The 23,957-nt window shown below is 37.9% G+C and overlaps 1 protein-coding gene across 1 annotated transcript in view; it reads right to left on the reverse strand.

Moving 5' to 3' along the window:
• LOC134746485 (SH2 domain-containing protein 4B-like) overlaps nt 1–22,332 on the reverse strand; it is a 45,216-nt gene extending 22,884 nt beyond the window's left edge. The window contains exon 1 of the mRNA XM_063680891.1: nt 22,280–22,332. The gene's annotated coding sequence lies outside the window, so the exon portion shown is untranslated. The remainder of the gene's footprint in view (nt 1–22,279) is intronic.
• Nucleotides 22,333–23,957: the final 1,625 nt, after the last annotated feature.

The following is a 23,957-nucleotide window of genomic DNA, read 5'->3' on the forward strand; positions in this document are numbered from 1 at the left end:
ACGGTGCACAAACTTGGTCATTAACTGAGGCCCTAAAATCGAAACTCAAGGTTTGCCAGCGAGTTATGGAGCGTAGTATATTAGGTGTTCGTAGAACTGATCGAATCAGAAACACGGAACTACGCTCCAGAACTAGAGTTGCAGATGTAGGCGTCAAGACCGCTAAGCTTAAGTGGGACTGGGCGGGACATGTCTGTCGCATGCACCCGGAAAGATGGGCCAAAATGGTTACTGAGTGGGACCCACGGAGCACCATAGACGGTGCAGGCCGGGGTTCAGGCAGACCAAAAAGGAGATGGCGGGACGACTTGGACGCATTCTACCCCAAATGGTGGGAAAATGGCGATGACAGGGTCGAGTGGAGAAAACGAGGGGAGGCCTTTGCCCAGCAGTGGGACACCAAAATAGGCTAATAAAAAAAAAAAAAAAAAAAGTGATTTCATTCATTCATCACTCCTCCCAGTCGCTTCTCTAAATTACAAGACCTTACCAACATCAGGCAACATATTAACGCTATTATCTACTTAATACTAAACAATTTGTCAAACTCACGCCTAAACAAATGAACACAGCTGACCTTTCGCAAAATGAAGCGTACATCATTAAACAAATGCATGAAATGACGTCATCCACTCCCGCGCATTGCATTGTGCAAGCAAATGTTATTCTGATTGCTGAGACGTTTGGGGATAATAGCGAACCAGAAACAGTCTGACGCAAACATCGATACTAGAAAATCGTCTACCTATCTCCGTATCGTGAGAAAGTTATGGCCGAAGTTTCCGGTGGGACCCCATTTTCCCAATTCAGAATCTTAAGTTCATATATACATGTATTCAATTCATGGTTTCAATTCACTACCACACTAACAACACATGACAGTTTAAGATGGAGTATTTATGGAAGAATCTATTCACGCTCTAAAAAGTCCAAAAAGACTCAAACAAGGACACGATTGAAAAGATTATTATAGCCTTTAAAATAACTCACTAATAACTGGCCGGAAAAAGCTCAACAACGGGAGTCATGGAAATCAAGGGGAGAGGCATTTGCCCAGCAGCTTTGGGACACTATAACAGGGTATTAAAAAAAACCTTTAAAATGTGGTGTCATAAATCTGATTTTGTTGACCCAACCTGCCCAAGTCCGAAGAAAGTGGAAAAGTACCTATGTTTGATAAGCTCTACCCCTACGTTACGAAGGGTAACAGGAAGTAAAGACAAGCTCGGAATTGGGTGGTGTCCGATTATTAGTGCCGGGATGCCCTAGCTAGGCCTTAAGTGGAACTCGGCCCTTGGACGCCCTGAGGGTCGGCACAGACGGACTGCAACGCGCAGGCAATTTATATGGGAACCGCACGCTGAATGCACGCCAATTTCTCGCCGACTGCACTGTTTCTATACAGAGGCCCTAAAGCAGACCTCAGCCCCTGGTCCACCCCTCTTGATTGAATATATACCTTATACTTCAGAGATCACACTTAATTGTTTTGCCTCAGACGTCCGTAGTGAATAGCAGCGCGGGGAAGAAAGCGTCCGACGCGCAGGCGCAGTCAAGGGCACCTCGCCATTCACTGTCAATCTCAAACGCCGATGCCGAGGCTATGGACTACTGTTTAAAGATTTATTGTAGGTTTCTTAACGTTTTCCTGAGTGACTACAGTATGGGATTCTTCAAAAAATGAGAACAGGTTTCTAAATAGTCGGCAACATACCGAGTTTTAGACGACTATAATAGGCTGATGAAAAGCATTTGAAAATTTATATAAAGATTAATGTGAGTCCCCAACCCGAGAAGAAGAGGGATGAGACCGCTGCCCAGCGGTGGGACGTTTAGGTACCTATTTGGTATTGCCAAATCTGAAATTCTAATCCAGGGGAAAAATTTGCCTGATTGGAATAAGTGAGATAATTCCATGTTTCTCTCATGATGATTGTATTTACTGAAGAACTAGTGGTAAATATCAAAATATGTACATATATGACCTTTACATGAGCTATGAGACTTATGAGGACTAGTACCAACCTGGATTTGCTCCCACGAGCATATATTTGAAAGTCCTACGCTATAACTATAACCATTCGGATATAACAGCTCAGTCACATGCTATAATAAGATTAAAAGATATGTATTGTCAAAACCATTTTTTTTATTTATTACGCAGGGGTAAATGCATTTACGCATCTCACCCCCCGGGCTGGGAAAGCGGGGGGGGGTGATATGTGGAACTCGCTCCTCCCGTACATCCTCTAACCAGAGGATAGGGAGGAGAATACCCACTAACATCCCCTGCGGTGTCGGTTGTATGGGGGCATCATGGGCTCGCGCATTCATTCTTCCACCATGCCCCCCGAGTATTGTCAAAACCACACTTGACTAGCCCGGATAGTGTTTCATAACAATATGTCACCAGCCTATTACTACGTTAAAATTAACTTGTTCGTACATAGCTCAATTCTTGCTAACAATAACAATGTAAGATGCATATCAGAAAGATGGCAGCATTTGATTATTATGCCTGTTTACTTTGTCAACAATGCAAACCTTATGATGTCAACTTTTGATAACGGATGGGCCTTTTTATGTGAATTTGCATTCATTTTACTTTCGTAAGCATAGTTTAGCTTTTTCTACTTTTTAACACACTACATACACCAAACCACGGTATGGCACGGCATGAGGGCAGTGCTCGAAAAGTCATTGTGGAGAACCTAACTAACTTAAGAGGTGGGAGGATGTGAAGTGGTGTATATGCAGCCAGTGGACGTTTTTTGGCTGATAATTATACTGACAAGCTCATACAATACCACAGCAAACTACCACTAACGGATATTAAATTAATATATAATAATATAGTCCATCTGATGGCAAGCGATTACTGCAGCCTTTAATGCCAGAGATATCACATGCTCATTGCCATGTTTCCTTCCCTTCCATGGTTCCTTAGTCTCTCCCGACACGTCCCATAACATCCTTACTCTGAAATCTCGATTTCAACATTTTATTAAAACTCTTTACTATGCAGACCACGACAAGATCGAGTTTCCGTTTGCATACACTTGATATTCAAACAGGTATAAGTCACGATATACTAAGTACCTTGTCGTTTTAAAAGAACCACTTGTACTATTAAAAAGAAACACAAGTTACAGCGACATGGTGCTTAATTCAATGCGATCTGGTATGGTGATACCTATTCGTAGTCACGCACGACCATGAAGCATTTTTACGTTTTTAACTCTTAAAATACCGTGTCTTTCTAAAAAATATTTATGTCCGTGTAATGTTCTTAACTCATCTAAAGTAACTATATCACAAAAATAAAGGTCAAGCAACCAAAGCATAACCTACTAAAGATTAAGTGTGCCAATTATCGCTTGGAGGTGCTAAAAACGCCACACGACGCAAAAATGTCGTATGCGTCATACAGTTTTTTTTTATTTCACGGCGAAAAAGTCGGTCACACGATCCTAAAGGTTGGCATACATAGTTATCGTTCCGACCGGTTCGCCGGATGCAAAAGTTATGCCGCATATGGGTTTAAATTGGATGATTATTAGATGGACTGGATGTTGTAATGTCAGCGTATCGATTAGGACTCGCGATGCGAATGCAAAAATGTACTTAGCTCAGTTATTATATTTTGTTATTCCCTTCGGAGGCGCTTATTAGCAGAATGGTTTTCTGAACATTAAACAATTATCTATTTGTACTGCTCGTGAGACATAATTTTCTCTGAAAAGAACAATGTGAGTTTACCACCAGTTTAATTGGCCCTCCTCCAAAAATGTAAGTTACCAAAAAGAATTTAAGAAAAACAAATTGTCGTGAACCCATTGCAATAAAATGTTCTTTATTAAGAACATTGGGCGGAATTCTGAAATCCTTTTCAAATTCTTGGGCAAGACGTGGGTCAGCACATTACATTACGTATCTTAAAAAAAATTACCGGCCAAGTACGAGTCGGACTCGCGCACGAAGGGTTCCATACCATTACGCAAAAAGACGGCAAAAAATCACGTTTGTTGTATGGGAGCCCCACTTAAATATTTATTTTATTCTCGTTTTAGTATTTGTTGTTATAGCGGCAACAGAAATACATCATCTGTCAAAAAATTTAGGTGTCTAGTTATCACAGTTCATGAGATACAACCTGATGACAGACGGACAGACAGACAAACAGCGAAGTCTTAGTAATAGGGTCCCGTTTTTACCATTTAGGTACGAAACCCTAAAAACTATGATGCCTATCAGACAATGATATAAAAGTAAAAGCCCACAAAACAATAAAATCGTTCCTAAAACCATCTTACCTGCAATTTTAAAAACAAAGAAATGTCACAATGACAGCTGTCAGATGGCTGAAGCGGGAAACAAAACGTTCGAAAGTGGGTTACACAAACAAATTAGAGGTTACAGATGTTACGAGGTTGGCGACGAATATTCTATTGTTTTGCGAATTTTACTTTCAAAGTTTCCTTTCTAAGTATAGATTTTGGGAAAGTGTTTAAATTAGGTATATGTAGGTATATTATTTAGTTACGGTAATTTTAAATGCCAGTACACATCGCTAAAAAAATGGATACTTTTTCGAGTTAGGTATTACAATTTACAATGGAATAAGGTAGGTACTATATACGGCCGTATAATCGTCTAGTTTTGCGTTATGCACGTATATAACCCCAAGAGCAATATGAACCGGTCTCTTAGTATGAAAATTCCATGCATAGAGGCCTGATTTTTTTTATAGTTTAGCGGACACTGCGTTCCGTATCTACATAAAAGTCTCTTATAAGAAGGTAAAACTTGTAAACTGTCTTTGATAACGCGTTTAGAAACATGATTAAGAAAGTGCCAAAAACCGTTGAGCATTTTGAACAATTATTGTATTTTGTATTAAAAGGCTCCATTATGTTTTTCCGGCAGATCATCAATACCACCGATGTCTAGTGTATAATTATCATACAGGTATAGCAGCCATTTTTTACTACCATCAAACAAAGGATCATGTTACCGGCCAGACACACATGTACTTTATGTAGGCATGTACTACTTATAGTACAGATAATGTACCCTTAATATTCTTGACGCGTGAAGTTGGCGCAAAAAACAAAACACGTGCGCTACATAAATATCACTGTCGGCAGTTACTATCGCAATATCGCATCTAACTTTATATCATACTTACAAAAAAGACTTTAACTTGAGTTACATAGAGTTTAATTTTGCTAAGATGTGAGTATATGATACTGCGTAATGAAAGTGATGTGTACAGCGTAGCTTGGGTCAATGAACTTTTGAAATTATACATGTTCAATTTTGTTACTTGAAATCCTGATTATTTGGTAACTTATCAGCGGGTGAACGGTTTCAGAAATTTATAGTTTTTGTGAAAAAACCGTTGTTTTTGTTATTTCACGTTTTTTGTCACGATCAAAGATTTTTAATCCAAAAAACAGTATTTATGAGGCTTAAATGCAGTTTTCAGATATCTTATGAAAACTTGAGTGCAGCATAAGGTACTTAGTGATAACTTACATGTACATTTTCTATGCATAACCAATCAAAAACAGAAATTAAAAGCTGAATTGTTTTTTTTTATTTCTATTAAATAGGAGGCAAACGAGCAGACGGATCACCTGATGGTAAGCGATTACCGCCGCCCATGGACACCCACAACACCAGAGGGGTTGTAAGTGCGTTGCCGGCCTTTAAGCTGGGAGTACGCTGTTTTTAAATAAATTAATTAAGAAATATGAAATACCTATGTACGTACGAGTATTAAATTATTCTTGTTCTGTTGATATCGCCACAATTTTAAAATTATCACTTATTTTCTATTTTTCTTTTCACAGTAGTTTACCCATTTATTTTAATAATCTAGTGCCACTCAGTACGATATAATGACAGCTAAACCCCCGCAAGGCGACACCGATCCACTTTTAAACTAGGCCTAATTATAAACACGTTATTTTGTTCTTCATGTAGTACCTAGGAGGTAAAACAGTATGTATGAAAAAGCATAATAATTATGATATTTTAATATTGTGGCGATGAAATCAGAGAAAAACCTTTGAATGGATGCGTTTATTTGTTATTAAGTACCTACTAGTATTTTTTCTCCATACATAGACCTAATTTTAGTAAATTGAAGATAGCCCTGTAGGCATATACAACTTTAAAAATTGCGATAATATAATATTGTCTTCGGTTACCGCGATAGTTACTCATGAAATAAAACTATGAAAACGGATTATATCGCGTATATTGAATTTATAATACATCCCGACGTTTCGAACTCTTTACAGGTGTCACCCGTTGACCACGAACGCTGTAAAGAGTTCGAAACGTCGGGATGTATTATAAATTCAATATACGCGATATAATCCGTTTTCATAGTTTTATTTCATTGCGATAATAACTTGTTGGAGAAAATACGCATAATATGGGTGCGATTTATTTTACAGGTATTTACGCAGCGTCTAGATTAAGATAATTGCAATAGCGCTGAAGCCTCTTAAGATCCTACCTATCATAGGTACAGTACAACTATAGGTACCTATTCAAAACAATATTCAAATAAAGTCTTAAAGAAAAATAAATCGACGAAGCTGAAAAATGTCAGAAAAAAGCTTCTAACGATCAATCGTTACAGTATAGAGCCCACCTTATGTCCTTTTTATTAGCTTGGAGCTCGGAGCTGTGACAGAAATGGCAACAGCATGTAATCGTTATTTTATTCGTGCTTTCAAGAAAAATGTCCGTGGAATGTATGATCATTTGATCAAATTCTACTATTTTCAATCTACTAAGGCACCATAAAGGCTGTCCTCCTTATAAGGTTGAATTCCCGCCGTGCCGTACTCGTACTATGGGAATCGTTGGTTCCCATTGCTTCTGGAGAAAAACAGCGATTTTTATTCCCTATATGGCCTTAAGGCGGTTCCCTGAGCCAGAAGGCGAAAAATCTCCTTACATGATCATGTTTTTCTAAGAGGCGTTGATATTTGTAGACGTGGAAAAAATATATGTAGTTCTTGACGATATTATCTTTAATAACATAGCTTCCGATACACGAATTATGACACTTCGCTCGATACAATTAATTCCAAAAGTAACCTCTAACTCGGACTTTTAATCCAACTTTACTCGGTTATTTATTATGTGATACTGTAAACAAAAAAAGAAGAAAAAACTATCTTAACTTAAATAGTAATTTCATAGCTTTCGAATTTCGATATTGTAAGGTAACGTTTTTAAAATAAATAAAAATCGACAAAATTCGATCAAAATTGACACTTGGCGTGCATTATCTTTCCCGTTTTTTCTTGCGAAATGTGATAGTGACAGCGGCAAACCGATGGAACGGCCTTACGATCTTATTTGTATAGACACGTTGGGGCATGATTGTTTTCCCACCTTTCCGAGCCACCTGAACTGCTATAATTGCTATAATTTCTATGTACTTTCAGCGCTATTTGTGAAAGACTCGCGAACTGCTCGCGTCCATATCATAGTACCTACCTACTGCGATTTACTGTGCATTTTTACGCAGTGAGTCCAGATCTGGCGAACTTCATTAGCGCGCCAATGGACAGATATGGCGCGCTAATAACGCGCCATATCTACTGTGCAGGACCGTATAACCACACACGACTGGGTTACTTTTCATTGCGTATAGGATTACTGTCTATTTATGCAGTGCTTTTACGCTTCGTTGGAGGTTACCATGGCTACCAGTACAATTTGACACACAGTTCACGGTTTAACCGGTTAACCCCGGGTTAGTGGGATGGTGCAAGAGGGCCTTAGCGGTATATATTTAGGTAATAGGTATTTAAATTTCAAAATATGGAACATTTCCCTCTAGCCCTTTATAGCAATGCTACGGCATTCATAATTAGAGAAAGGTAATGCTTCTAAGTAAATGAAATAAAGATGAATTAAATGAAATTTGAATTTCACGATAATTCCTATCTATTATAAAACCACAAAAAGTTAGTGCGACTATTCACATACTAAATGCTATTTAATTTACAAGTAAAAAATACTCGTAAAGACACATGATTCTGCCCTATAATCTATCGTCTTTTGTTATGACGGCAAAAAGCTAATTGAATATCTCTCACCACAACTCCAACTTTTTCCACATAATGCTAGTTAGAGGACCGTACATCAAACAAAGGTGACGTTTTTGTAGAAAAGAAACCTTAAACCGGTAGGCGTAGGTTCACATGTGGAAATTGCAGAAAATATCCAAAAAAATATTTGGAATTTTTGGTAAAAAGTTGCTTATTTAAAAAAAATGCATATTTAATTGCTACATTCCTGCTTGCTTAAAATAAGGGTCGCCTGCGTTGTAGATATTGTTAAGTGATAAAATGTTTTAGTAAAATTAAATTTGATCTCGACAGCCCACCAAGTCTTGTCAAATACTTGAAAAACCATGTATTTTTTCTTTTTTTTTACAATTTCCCCCACTAAAGACTTCTGTAGGCCTAGCACATGATTGGCGCGACAGTATCTCGCGGCGAGATAGACTACCCGTATTTTTCTATGTTAATTAAAGAGGAACGAGTTAGTAGTTATAGTCTATTTTGCCGCGAGATACTGTCGCGCCAGTCATGTGCTAGCCCGGCTGTTACGGCAAAAGTCACTAAAGAAAGTTTTAAGCAGTCTGAATTAGCATCAAAATAAGTTCGATTTGGTTTACATAAACCTTATAAACCTTGTTGGTTTTATTATAGGTTAGGTCTTGGGATACAGCTGCCCAAAGTTACTTGATTTTTTACAAGTATACTTATCTATTATCGTAACGGCTTAATGATCCAAGTTAAGTTTTCACATAGCCACGTTCTATACAGCTTCCATAGTGCCCTCTTTAGCTAGCTAGATTTCTAGGTCTAGAACAGAGACCGGAATTATAAAGACTGCAACGTGCAAGGAGAGTTATCAGAAACATCTGGAAATATTCACAAGTAAAAAGATGTTTTAATTTTGGAAATGAAAGATTTAACTCTTCATACAAAAATGTAAGTTTCCGAAATCGTTCCAAATGGAAAAATGCGCAATTTTAGAAATTGTGACGGCATTACTACTACTCGACTGTAAATATCATAATGTAGTTATGGTATGATATTTTGACTCTCTTTTTTATTTAATCGTCAGGCGTAATAAGTGACCCTATCTATGACATGACAATGATGTGATGGGACAGACAACCTTGTCAGTCCTGGCCGTTCACCTGTCTCTAGTCTAGAATGTTGATGGGCCAATCTGCAGTGTGCCAATATGTGCCAATGGCCAATGTTGCGGCGAATGGCTATCATTAGAGAAAGCCGTAACTGTTCCTGGTACGCAGTAAAAGTGGATTGTTTGCTCCATTATAAATAATAACGTAGGTATGGGATGTGTGTACGTACATAGGTGTACGTAGGTACAGTTGTAACATGGCAAACCTGCACGGTGCACTGTGCAGCCAACGCGCTCACTGGTCGGTGATAGTATGACCTTATTTTTATTTGTCTTTTGTTTTTGCTAGGCAATTTTTCTCGGAAATTTGACTGTAAATGGCACAATTATGCGCACTTTTATTTTATAAATTTAATTGCATGCTTTATTATTGTTGACAATTAGGTCCTTTTTTTTTCGCAGGGGTAAATGCCTTTACGCATCTCACCCCCGGGCCAGAGAAGCCCATAAGGGGGGGTGGTATGTGGGACTCGCTCCTCCTGCTCCCTCTGTTAGTCAGAGGGAGGGGAGGAGAATACCCACTAACATCCCCTGAGGCGATTCTCCGCACTGCCGTTTATGGGGGCGCCATGGGGTCGCAAACATTCTACCACGACGTCCCCCGGCTGCCTTGGTTCACCCAGAGGCTTCCGCGCTGAAGGTGACAATTAGGTCCTACATTGACTGGCTACCTCTAAATAATTTAAATCTCAAGACACACAAGATTGCTGCTGTTTATTTACTGACTGTTGCTACGGAAGTTTTCACTAAGTACAAATAATTTGCGTTTCTTGGGTGGTCTCTCTACGGTTACTGAGTGCCGGCGAGTCGAACACTACAGAACCAGTCTAAAATGTGTCATCGAGATGTGTAACAAAGGCGCGTTATCGGAGAGCGCAACTACACTGTTTTTTTGAGCCCTAGGACTAGCCCTTCGACTAGCCCGCGCTCAGTAGGCCGAGCACATGATTGACGCGACAGTATCTCGCCGCGAGATAGGCTACCCGTCTTTTACTAACTGTATGAATTAAAGGGGGACGAGTAGTCTATGTCGCGGCGAGATACTCTTGCGTCAATCATGTGCTAGCCCGGCTGGTGCCAATTATAATTATACGACCCCTTTTTTTGCAGGTAGTGGCACGTGCGGTTTTACTTAACAATATTAGACAAAGGATAAAGGATGAACCGTTTGGGGCCAGCTACAAATCGAACGACTATACCTGAAGCCTGAAGCCAATATTCATCGTTAAGTTCCGTGGACGAAGATCAAGGTTACCTAATTGGATGTTTATGTTAAGGCCAGTGGCTCACTGCTCAGGTACTGATGCTAATGGATATTAATTATAATTGAGCACATATTTTCATTATTAAATTGTATTTACTATAAGCATAAAGTTTTTATTTAGGGCTAGTTACCTACCGTTTTGCTATTTCTATTAAACTCCAATTTAAGAAGTAAATAAGTTATTATAAGCTTTTTTACAATTTTTTGTGTTATTTTCCTCGCAGTTTTATTGAATCAAGCCATAATCCAGTACACGTTAGGCCATTAAAACGCGAACACTTCCTTCCGCATGCATAATACCGAAGTCGGAACTTGTTAGTTCCACTGGCATTGAAGCGTTGTGTGCCTATGACTAGACATTACTTTGTACTTTGTATGTTCTGCGACATACATGGATTTTTAAGGGCAGGTTGTTTGTAGCGACTGTTTGTAATTAAAATATGTAATAAGATGAATGTAGTGTAATGCATAATGCCATGCATGACTCCATCTGCGGACTGCCCCGCGCCTCGCGCCCCCGCCACCGCCCCATCAGCGCGTGCGCATGCGCAACGAGCGACGAGGCGGCGCGGGCAGTGCACGACGTACAATCGCCGCGGACACTCGTGACTGAGGATGGATTCCCAAAGAATCCGAAACATGTCGCCAAAAGCGACTAAAAATAATAGTGAGTAAAAACCGTACTGGTAAATACTTTGAATGCATAATGCTTTGCCATCGTACTAACAAACATTCGTATTTGTCATGCTACTTCAGTCAACCTCAGTACAAAGACTTGACTGAAATAGCATAATAAACATGTTCGTGCGTTTCCGTAAAAATACGATGGTAAAAGATTACGCACTACATCTGTTCTCAGAAGCCTATAAAAATGCCTTCACTTAATACATACCATACATTGTTTTGAATCTCTTTGATAAATCAAAATTGCATTTATCTTGACATGTTTTGATTCGTGGCCTTCATGGGTAATTAGAGGATAAGATAATTATACGTAGGACGTGTGACTCCAATAATATAGACAAACCTGACAACCACATGTATACATAACATATACCTACCTATGTCTATTGTATGAAGCGACATAGGTGTTTTATTTATTTATTTAAAGCTAGATTAAATAAACCCGGCGGAGTCTGCGTAGTACGCCAAACCAACATAAAGGATGACTCACGTTAGACCGGGCCGTGTCCGGGCCGGAGCTTCCGGCGCTAACTTTTCTATGACATGACAGGTGATCACGTGATGCTTTCCATAGAAAACGAAGCGCCGGAAGCTCCGGCTCGGACACGGCCCGGTCTAACGTGAGTCATCCTTAATATACCTAAGTGAAATGATAAATAGAACGGCATGACTTATTAACCTATAATGAAGGATTCGGTTGATAATGTTGGCTACCGAAACCTAAAAACGTAAGTAAGTGTTTTATTTGTAAATATAGGTAGAATTACAGTGGTGGAGTCAGTTTATATACTTACTCGTATGTACAGTTTCACTATATTTTACCAAACGGCGTACAAAAACATTGAACTAAATACTAGAAACTAAACTATGATGTTCACTGAGTGCGGATAATAACGTATTAGATTAGATCGGCCATTGTGTTAAATTAAACCCTTTTTCATGAGCCATGTTGATACCTAAGTTAAACGTACAAGTTAGTTTGATAGGCGAAATACTAAGCACAAACGTTTTTAAAACGTTACGCAACACAATCAACTATGCACCAGCGACGTAGATTTAGCCTTAACGAATTGCGATCGGCTTGATAAGCCATGCAGCCATATTTAACTGGTTATGTTGAACTATGGATATATGATATTATGTCAGTACCTAGATATGTTAACTTATCAAATTTTGATTGAGACGTAGCCTGCTATTTTTAAGAGGATACATTAGTAGTAATTTTTCCATACACTCGTTCTCGACATTTTCCTCTCTGGATTTTGGCCCTAGATGAGTATTTTTTTATATGAGGTTAATATTACTTACCAGTATCTGTGTCTGTACGTTTTGCTTTTTTGATATTCTTGTTTTTATAAGAACAAATAACTTCAAATTAGCGCTAAGAACGGCCAAATAAATGGGCTGTAAACAGACGCCTAGCATACAAGATCGGCAACAATAAACGCAAAAATCAAAACGGTCAGACACAGATAATTTCTTTCTCATTCCGTTCCTAATATTTTGTTACGATTGGTTAAGTTTTGGAGGAGGAAAATGTCAATAACAAAACCTCGATTTCTGAGAATTTCACGCAGGATTTTTCGCCTAAGCTGCAGTTGTCCTTATCGCACTAATTTTAGGTTAACAGGAGCCGTCTCCGTAAGCGCAACGGCGATATTTACCTAAAATTCTCAAATCTGAGAAGGGGCTCAGCTAATATATCCTGTTATGTTGTAAGATTTCCCTCTGTGCCGGATTGTTGGATCTACCGCAGGGATTATTGGATTTGTATGAAATCAGGCCTGTAGCAAATTCTACATATAAGCTATCTTATCGAAATTAATTCTACATATCAAAATGCAACCGCTCCGTAATCTGGCGTTCGGCTGTGTAAACTGCCGAGTTATAATATAAAGTAATTCGTCCATCGGATGTCAAAAACCCTGAGAAGTGGAGGAGAAACAAGTCGGAAAGGGAACGCTGGGCTCCGAAGCAGCAGTAAGATGAGAGAAAGTGGTCACGTGGTCCTAATTGTCTCTGACTGTATCAAATCAAATCAACTCTTAGTATACTGTTTCTTCATGTATTCCTATTGTTATTGTAAATGTTTTGCATCATTAGCAGAACAGTGACAAAACTAATTGAAAATGGAGTAAGGAAACATTACAAAGTGCTGTTCATTCAACAAATTTAGCAAAACTTCGGAAACGTCAATAGAACAAACACTATTGTATGCATTTCCGTGCTAGATACCCAGAAACCGAAATTGAGACTGAAACCAAAACAGGACCCAGTATAAATTTCATTTGATAGCGTGACGAGCGTTTCGCGTTTGCGTTATGTCTATTTTCGTATGGGATTTTGAACAGCGCGTCAAGCGGGATGTTTTGGAAACTCGATCAAAATCCCATACAAAATGACACTTAACGCAACCGCGTACGTCCCGTCACGCTATCGAGAACGTAACTTACTTTCTATGCATCTCGCTCGTACTCGCATATTAGTGTGAGCGAGATGTATAGAAAGTAAATTACGTAGATGTTAGCGTATATGTCAATTTTGACACTGTGAGTGACTCATGGCAACTCATGGTACGGGTATACTATACGTGTATAGGTATTTATACAGACGGTCGAATTCACGATATACGCTAAAGCCACCGAAAATCTTAATGAAATAAAAATGAATAATGAACAAAAATATCGCATATTTTTAGCTGAAATTCTGTAAAAATTCAATGATTTTTTAACTCACTTAACTAATTTGTTTTGTATAGGCTATTTCTGGTAATTTAAGTAAACTTGTAGAAACTGCGCCAAGTAGCAACTAAGGAAAGCAGAAGGTATCTTGGACTTGCGCGTCTGCACAAAGCCTATTTGTGTAAAAAATTTGACTAATAATACATATAATAATAACAAGCATTATGTTGCCCTTGAGCCATCCTAGATGTCGCTTTTTTGGGAGCCCATCTTGTGAGGGCGAGTCACCGTCTGACGGAAATAAAATTGCATACCGTTTTATTAGGCAGGCGTCCGGTTTTTTATCCCATACCTAGCTCAATACTTAGTCCATCGCTTTCACCCAATAACCTAATACTTCATTTTAGATTCCATCAACTCTCAATAGTCCTTACACCCTGGCGGGTGCTGCCGCCTCTGCGCGCGTCCCATGACACGGGCAAGTACATTTCATTAAAGTATCAAAAGGGCCTCTACGTGTTGGCTTCGGCTCCGCGCACGCCTCCCAAAGGTCCGGAACACCATTGTTACGTGACGGGAAAGACAAGCCATTAAACTGTCAAATCATTACACACTAATAATTACTCTAATAATGTTCAATAAATTGACCTGTCAGTTGATTTGATAGCAGTTTTGAATGATTCACGGTTAGTTTCACTAGATTGATATTGACATACAACTACACAGCTTTGACACCCACCCGCTATCTTCAGTTACCCATGTACAAGATCCATGTAACTGCGTCGAAATATCGGGAGCTCGAAAACAATACAAAAGGTAATAACGGTCCATATCCCGGTCAACATAAATACGTCAGTTGATGATAGATGAATCAGTATGTGACTATAATCACTATAATGATTAACTTCTTGCCAAACCGATACAGAAAGTACCTAAACTAAACCATGTTTTGCAATACTTCGGTGCGGCAGGTGAAAATATTATTAATAAATTAACAAGGTTTGATTATAGCAAGAACAAGTTTAGTGTTGTGCAAAGGGCAGTGACCGAGCCGAATTTAATGCGATTCGCTCCCTACGTGTATTAGGTCAACAGTTTAATTGTTAACGTTTCCTGAGACTGCCCATATCTTTATTATTCGAAATTAAACTATAGTGAGACATATTTCAAAATATTCCCGAAGAGTCCGAAACATGTCGCCAAAAGCGACTAAAAATAGTAGTGAGTGAAACCGTAGTCCCGTAGTGATCTAAGTCTCTATTATTATTATTATTATTTCAATATATTTTTAGGTCGATATTAATAATTAAAGTTCTCCGTACTTATGTAACATTTTGGTGAATTTAGAGGTAGACAACAGGCGGTCTTATCGCTGAAGTTTATAGTTTGTCTTATTTGAAAAAAAAAGCGCGGTAATTATCAATATCAAATGTGATTAAAATGACCATCAGTCATTAATTTTGTTTTCATTGCAAATCATTCCGACAAACTATCGCTAATATGTCGTATACACAAAACAATTTATCAATGCCAAATGTGATTAAAATGACCATCAGCCATTAATTTATTTTTCATTGCCAATCATTCCGACAAACTATCGCTAATAATGTCGTGATTTCGTCAATAGCAAATGTCACGTCTACTTACCGATCGGACATGTTGACAGCTTTCTTGACTGTTCTTGCAAGTCATGTGACTCTCGCTGCTAGTCTTTCAAGTCACTATTTGTCCAGTACTTAGATAATACCTATACACACATAAAATATTTCTCTTCGCATAATAATTACCTAATATTAAGTTTACAATAATTATCTAATATTTTTTTTCCGTCCGATCGAAGTTACAGTTTCGTTATAAACATCATGTTTCGGCCAAAGGTTCGGTTTTGGCCAAAAAAAAACAGCCGAACATTTCGGCCGCGCCCGTCGTTTGTCCGACCGAAGTTTCGGTTTTGGCAGGTTTCGGCATAAAAATCATGTTTCGGCCGAAGGTTCGGTTTCGGGGTAACAAAAACGTACCTAGCTTATGTCATTTTAAATTTGAGTGACCAACTGACCATTAAATATTCATCTATAATTTGCTTGTTTTGAATGCTGATTGATATGAACTTGATCTGAACTTGAATTCAATTGTTGTTGACGATGTTGATCATTAACCGCCAGCATTACGTATGTAGCGATTAGCTATATGGAAGCTGTTTTTATTGTATTTTAAGTATGATACATTTTAAACTTATACTATAGGTTCGCCAAACTTACGTTTAACGGCAAAATGACATGATGAAATGATGAATGGTTCAAACTTTATCTCGTATTCATTTACATACGACTTAAAATCTGGGATTACTGTAAGATCTCTGGGATTAGTTTATATCACTCTTCGCATTGGGCCTTAAGCTAAAAAGTTGTATTTACTCGTATAACTGAACCTCGCAATCGCCACAAAGAAGGTCCAGTCTGACTGTCCTTCTGTAACCGTGGTGGCACGACAGAAAAAAGTAGGGAAACCGGTGGGGCTGGGGTGTTAATTTGGGGTACTTTTTCTTCATCAATCGTAAGTAAAGGTTAAGACTAGTTAGTTAGGTTAAAATTAGACAAGCCAGCGGGAATCAAATCATCTTAAAAACTAACGTCACCTGTATCTGTACTCAAGGGCCTGACACTTCGATAGAAAAAGATAGTCTTATTACGATTCCTATAAAAGGAAAGAGAAAATAGTGCCATGGTTTGTCCTTATCACCGACCGGGTGGCATCATAGGTAGGAGGCGATGGCGAAATACCGAAATTTATAAGAGTGAAAGAGAAAAAATCCTATGCTGCCCAAATTTTTTATGATTATTCTTTCTCTTACCCCCGGTCGCTCGGTGGCGCGTCTATAACTACTTGTATATATGTACCACGCCACTGCCACGTTTTAGGCTGTGAGGTTCAAATTAAAACAAGGAATCTCACTTATCAACAATTTGAAGGGTCAAAGTCCGATAAGCCGTCTGATTTCTGCTATGATAGGTACTGAACTTCTCTAATGGATACATACGAGTAGCACTATGCAGTTGCATTTCACTTGATACGATCATTGAAACGGGATTTAAGCGTACATTTACACCATGTACGGTGATGTGAAACGCGTACAAGTAAATTAAAGTAAAAGCAGAGCAATTACCATTAAATGTGGACGTATTTAAAATGCCTGATTCGTACTTCAAATGACAAGGTGGTCACAAAAGAGAAAAAACCGGCCAAGTGCGAGTCGGATTCGCGCACGAAGGGTTCCGTACCATTACGGAAAAAACAGCAAAAAAATCACGTTTGTTGTATGGGAGCCCCATTTAAATATTTATATTATTCTGTTTTTAGTATTTGTTGATTTTGTTGTTATAGCGGCAACAGAAATACATCATCTGTGAAAATTTCAACTGTCTAGCTATCACGGTTCATGAGATACAGCCTGGTGACAGACAGACAGACGGACAGACGGACGGACAGACGGACAGCGGAGTCTTAGTAATAGGGTCCCGTTTTTACACTTTGGGTACGGAACCCTAAAAAAGGGTCAAAAAACAATCATTGACTTAATTTCGTAAGACAGTTGAGGCAGTTTTTACGCTTCTGAATTAGTGAATTCAATTTATTTTTATAAAAGTTTAAACTCGAATTGAATTTGTACTAACACAAGTACGCGGGAACTTACGAGTTTAAAGTTTAAACCAATGAAAAAATACACAAATAAAATGCGTTCGTCGTAGTTCGTGACTGTATAAATCCAACGCAATCGAGTAATATTGTGAATATGTCATCTGTGCTTACCATTACTAAGCAAAGATGCACTTTCTATGTCACCAAACTATCGACTACCAGTCTACGCTCTTAGTCTGGCAAACAATTTCTGTCAGTAACAGTGGAATAAAAAAACTATACTCATCTCTCTTTTTGAAGTTATAATACTAGCATAAGAAAAAGACAATATGATTCTTCCCTGCCTATGCTCCACTAACAAACTACTCTTGTCAAACTTTATTTACCAATTAAAAATAGCGCTTATTAAGAGTAAAATCTCTTGCAAAGCAAAAAGTATTCATATAACTTTAGGTCCAGAATTATGTGTTTTACGTAATAAATACAAAATTAAACTGATTTAAAACTAATTGCGGCTAAACTTTCGTTTTTCGCTCATTACAAAAATCCTACCTTTTACGTTCAGCTAAGAATGTACATTAATTATAGTTTAAAATTAATTTTAATTAAATGTGATGTAATATGTTGCATCGAAATTGGTAATTAGTGAATTTTGTGGATTATTTTAATGCTCTCTTGGGTTTCATACCGTTATTATCATTACGCTAGTAATAATTAGATTAATTAGTAGGATTGCCAACAAAATTAACGTATTGTCTGTCATTAAGTAACATCTATATAATTTGCAAATTGACTTCGCTGGCTACCTTCAGTTTCCATCATCATATCAAATTGAGGGGGGAATTAAATCTTCTCGAAGCAGAGGTGTAGGGTTGGAGCCGGGATGTAGCTATTTGACGTTCATAAGCGCATTGATGCATTTTAAATTAAAACTAGATCTTATCACAACATTGCATTGTCACCAGTTTTGCATTAGCATACCCAATTCGAGCTCAATCGAAACTCAAGAAATGTTTCTAATTCAGCTTCCAGGAGTTTACCAACGCAGGCTAACACGACAAGTTACTGGGCGTCGTCAGACCAATAATTTAACCCTATACTTACTTACAGACCTTTTAGTGACAATTGTCCTCCACCTCAACAAGTCAATATACCTAAACAATAAATTTGCAAATATATTATTTACTAGCTTTTGCCCGCGACTTCGGCTGCGTGAAATTAGTAATTAGAATATTGATTTTTATTCCCTACTTAAGAAATCGTTGTTAAGGGATGATTTCGGGGATAAAAAGTATTCTATATCTCTACCCACATTTCAAACTATCTCCATACCAAATACCATCTAAATCGGTTCAGCGGTTATTGATTCCCCATAAAAAATTTCACCCTCCTTTTCACCCATAAGGACTGATTTCTGGGATAAAAACTATCCTATGTCCTTCCCGGGGACTCAAACTATCTTTACACCAAATTTCAACTAAATCGGTTCAGCGGCTTAAACGTGAAGAGTTAACAGACAGACACACTTTCGCATCTATAATATTAGTATGGAGTATGGATAATAGTGGCCCTTTCATACATTCACGGACTGAGTTAGGTTTAGACTTACTCAAATACCTTGGAAAAAGATCTCCAATGCTGAACATGTCGGAAATATTTTTCTTCTACATGCAACCCTTGCCGTACAATCCAATATTGTAGATATCAACGGGCCTGCTTATTCTACTTAGCGCACTTAAAAGGCTTTGTTGGACTCGCTCGTGGCGTGTCGCAACATTTCTTTGTCTGTCATATGCTGTAATGAATCTTCGTAACCCTGGCACTGTGACTAATGTGTAGGTTCTGGTCAAGTTAACAAAGGAATACTAAGATAAAATAAGTAAGCATACGAATTTTGTAGCCATAAATTTGGTAGTTGAAGTACGAAGGTCGTTAGCGGTGTCATAAAACAGTTATGGCACTGTTATGCGGCTAGAATTTTTTGCACTGGTTTACGGTTTTTAACATTGCTTTATGGGTTCTCAAACTAAAACAACAAGTCATATAGGTTACTTTACATGCTTACTTTACATTTAACAATTGAAGAATATTGTTTCCAGTTTTAGAGTCCTAGCTTCAAAGGCGTTTGCTGTTTGTCAGTATTTTTATAACGGAACTTTTTATACATTTAATATTGTCTTCGGTTACCGCGATAGTTACTCATGAAATAAAACTATGAAAACGGATTATATCGCGTATATTGAATTTATACTACATCCCGACGTTTCGAACCCAATCGTGTACCGTATCTTTTTTATACATTTCACAAAATTTAACCTCTACCTAATGTCAGGTTAGTATCTAGATAGGTATCTATTTCGCCAACTTACCGAAGAGCACCACAATTTTTGTAATTTTTGCATCCATTATAATCGCATCTAGCTTATGGATGTAACCGAGCTAACATTACGCGATGGCTATTTTTAAAATCAAATAGGAACACTACTGGCCCCAAAACGTTACCTAGATCAGCCGAAACTGGTTTAGAGGGCTTATTTTGCATATTAGAAAACTATTACTCAACATAAACAGCATTGTGTAATAATATCGTGTTAACTGAACATTAAGTTTAATATTTTACAGATACAAATAAATAAACCGTTATTTCGTGGTGTATATGATATATTTGCAAATTGACGGTTTTCACGCTAAAGTTATAATTACAGTTTACGCAAAAAATATAAATTCAACGACTAAGATCAGTGCAATGAAGAGGAATGATTCGGAATTTTCTGTCGTTGTTCTGTTCCATCAGCCAGGAGACAATTTAGTAATATTATTGACTACAAACAAAGAAACAAAGAGTAAAGAACCTTTTTATATTTTTTTATACATTTAATTATTTTTTGTTGTTCAAAAGAAATCGTTTATGCAAGAATAAAAGGACTTGATGACATAAGGCATTTTATAGCAGCTGTTTTTCTCCAAATGACATCCGACATCCGATATCGGATCGGAAAATGTGAAAACGCTCTTATTGTAATGCTTTCGCAAATTCATTCGATTGGACGAGTTTAAACTGAACATGGGCTTCTGTTTCATAAAAACAAAGAACTGCAAATAACTGTAAACAGAAGCCATAACGCTCGTACGTGACACTGGACCGTTTCCTCTGCTCTAGTTGTCATACACAATGGCTTATCACCCGTTCCGAGCGTCGCCCGCCATTATTGTACTAAAGGTGACATTCGAATGTTATCTGCAGCGTCGTTGCTGCCGCCGCTGTATCTGTCAATTTACTTGATAAAATGAGCGGATTGAACGTCATAATGGCAACAGAAAAATGCGGCGGAAAATGTATTCTCATTTTATCAAGGTAATTGACAAATACAGCTCTAGCGTCATGGTCGCAGCAGTAGGTAATGTCACCTAGAGTCCCCGGCATGCTTGGCCAAATTTCACCTTCCCATACAAGAACTGAGCTTGCCGGGGACTAAGGTGACATTCGGATGGCGACTGCGGACGGCGCGCTTCGATACGCTGCTGCACTGACACGCGAAAAGTCTCTGTTCATTTCCTTGATAAATTGCGTTCATCATACCGCATTACCACAGCAGTAACGCCGCAACAGTAATACTGCCGCAGCTGCCATCCGAATGTCACCTTAAAACATATTGCACTAAAACATGCACAACCAGGTCATGGTGTACTAATTGTCTTCTTATTTTATTGTGCGAAATATGAATGAGATGTTAAGTAAGGGGATTGTATGAGACATTGAGACATGATGATTCATTATTGATAAAACTGTGCCAAAGGAAAGAGTCATTACTATGATGTAGGCACCATAAAACCACCCAAAAATAGTCCAGTAGGGCTAAGATGGTCGCCTTTTTATCATCTGTCACCATGCCTGTCACGTTCTAACAAATATGAAAGTGCGAAAGTCACGCATGACATGACAGGTGATAAAAATGCGACCATGATATCCGTTTTGTACTACAAGTTGGACTAAAAGACGCGACATGTTTCGGAGAACCTAGGCATATTTTCAAACACTAACAGTGCATGAGCAGCGTTCACGATAGCTGCATGCCGCCTGCTCGCTAAAATTAGCTTAAGGCTGTTCCATCGGTTCGCCGCTGTCATATCACTGTCACATTTCGCAAGAAAGAGCGGGAAAGATCATGCGCGCCAAGTGTCAATTTTGATCGAATTTTGTCGATTTTTTATTTATTTTAAAAACGTTACCTTACAATATCGAAATTCGAAAGCTATGAAATTACTATTTAAGTTAAGATTGTTTTTCCTTTTTTTTTTTGTTTATAGTATCACATAATAAATAACCGAGTAAAGTTAGATTAAAAGTCCGAGTTAGAGGTTACTTTGGGAATTAATTGTATCGAGCGAAGTGTAATAATTCGTGTATCGGAAGCTATGTTATTAAAGATAATATAGTCAAGAACTACATATATTTTTTCCACGTCTACGAATATCAACGCCTTAGAAAAACATGATCATATAAGGAGATTTTTCGCCTTGTGGCTCAGGGAACCGCCTTAATGTTATTAGAATTAGACCAAGACAAGTCTGCAATGATATCGATAGCACACGCAGTGCAAGTGTTATACGTCATAATTTCATAAAAGTTTGACGTTTAAAATAACACTTGCAGTGCGTGTGCTATCAAAATCGTTGAAGACTTGTCTTGGTCTGACTCTATATGACTCACGACAGTTTAAATTTATTAATCTTAATTACATTGAGTTTAACTAAAACTCACCTTTGTCAGTCACCGGGCTATAACTGAACGTGGAAATTCATTAAAACCTGGAACAAACAAGTTTAATTAATTTAAAAATAATATTAGGTAGGTACACTAAAACTTTGTCGACAAATTATTTACCCTACTGCTGTCAGAAAGAGAGGATTAACGTTTGTACAGCATGCTGACCATGCATGTCGAAATAAACAGCTGATTACGATAAGAAGCGCAATAAAAAATATAAAATAGTAGCATTATACTGCAAAACACATAATTCGAATTCCTACTTCCACGTATCAAATCTTAAAAACCTATCACATGAAAGAAAAACCCAATCAATCTTCAAAAAAAATATGCGTTCACGCATGTGCGTCAGTTACCACCAGAGACAATTAAATAATAATAGACTGTCAATTGTCATTGTCAAAAAGTCGTGTGACTTATGAAATGTTTGTGTTGAGCGCAATTCAGGGCAATGCACTAACTAAACACCGCAGATATTATCCCATGGATAATTGACAAGTATTCAGTTCAGTATTTACGATTATTACTGATGGTTTGGTACAAGGCCCTTCAAATCCACAGAGAGATCTTTGGCTATCCAGCAAGCATAAAATAGTTTAAATAGATGGCTCTTAAAGTAAGCACGAGCAATGGGCAAAATGCAAAATATTCTGAAATAATGCAGGAACATTTTTGGAAATTTCTGGAAACTGGTATAAGATTTTAAAGCAAGTTTCGATTCAGAAACATTCTTGTGGGCATTAAAAAAAAAGTGTGGTATATTATCACATATTAATTAGACAGGCAGAGGAAATTTCTAATAAAGTGTATCTTATTAGTCTTGAAACGTTTTATTTGTTTGCTAAATTTAAATTTCTGATAACTTTTCCTATTGAATTTTGGCAACTTCGGAAACTTCTTGGTACAATACTAAGCACGCCTCAGTAACACGGCATTCTTTACTTTTCACTGGTTACAACTGAAAGTTACAAAACGCGAAATGTGAAAATGTTTTCCTTGTGCCTAATCCATGAAAGGTTTTGCAAATGGGCATATATTACTAAAAACCGCCACTAATTAGTCAGTTATACTGCGTTAGGCAATCCTATTATTTAGGAAACTCAGTCGTTGCGTAAATGCCTAAGATTGCTATTTGTACTTCCTGTAGTACTCACAGCAACACTCTTAACTGATCATCTGACATCTGACTAAAGACTGATTTAAACTTTCACGATTTTTACTCATTATTATTCACAACGACGGACAACACGACGACGACGACGACGCTTTGAGTGACGAATTAATAAACAAAGACCAAGTGCGGGTAGTTCGAAAAACTCGCGCGCCTAGAAGATGATGTCAACTAGCCAGTCTTCTCCGAGGCCACGGGGACAATGCCGTCTTTGAAACTTCGGAGGTAAATTTAAAACTTATTTTACGCGATTAAGTCCCGTCATTGTAAATAATAATCTGGCTGAAGATTCACGAATTACGTATACATTTGACGTGCCCCTCCCCCGCAAAAATAGGCAGCCTGTTTTGTACAGAAAATTACCAATGTCTGTAATTTTTTGTCTCCGTTTGGTTTTATCCTCTAAGGGTTAAGCAATCAATTGAATAAAAAAGTTTCATGACAAACAAAGTAAATGTAACCCTCGCAAAGATGGCCCCCATTTTGTTACAATTGACTATC

This window comes from Cydia strobilella, chromosome 13 (genome assembly GCF_947568885.1).
Source record: "Cydia strobilella chromosome 13, ilCydStro3.1, whole genome shotgun sequence".
NCBI lineage: Eukaryota > Metazoa > Arthropoda > Insecta > Lepidoptera > Tortricidae > Cydia > Cydia strobilella.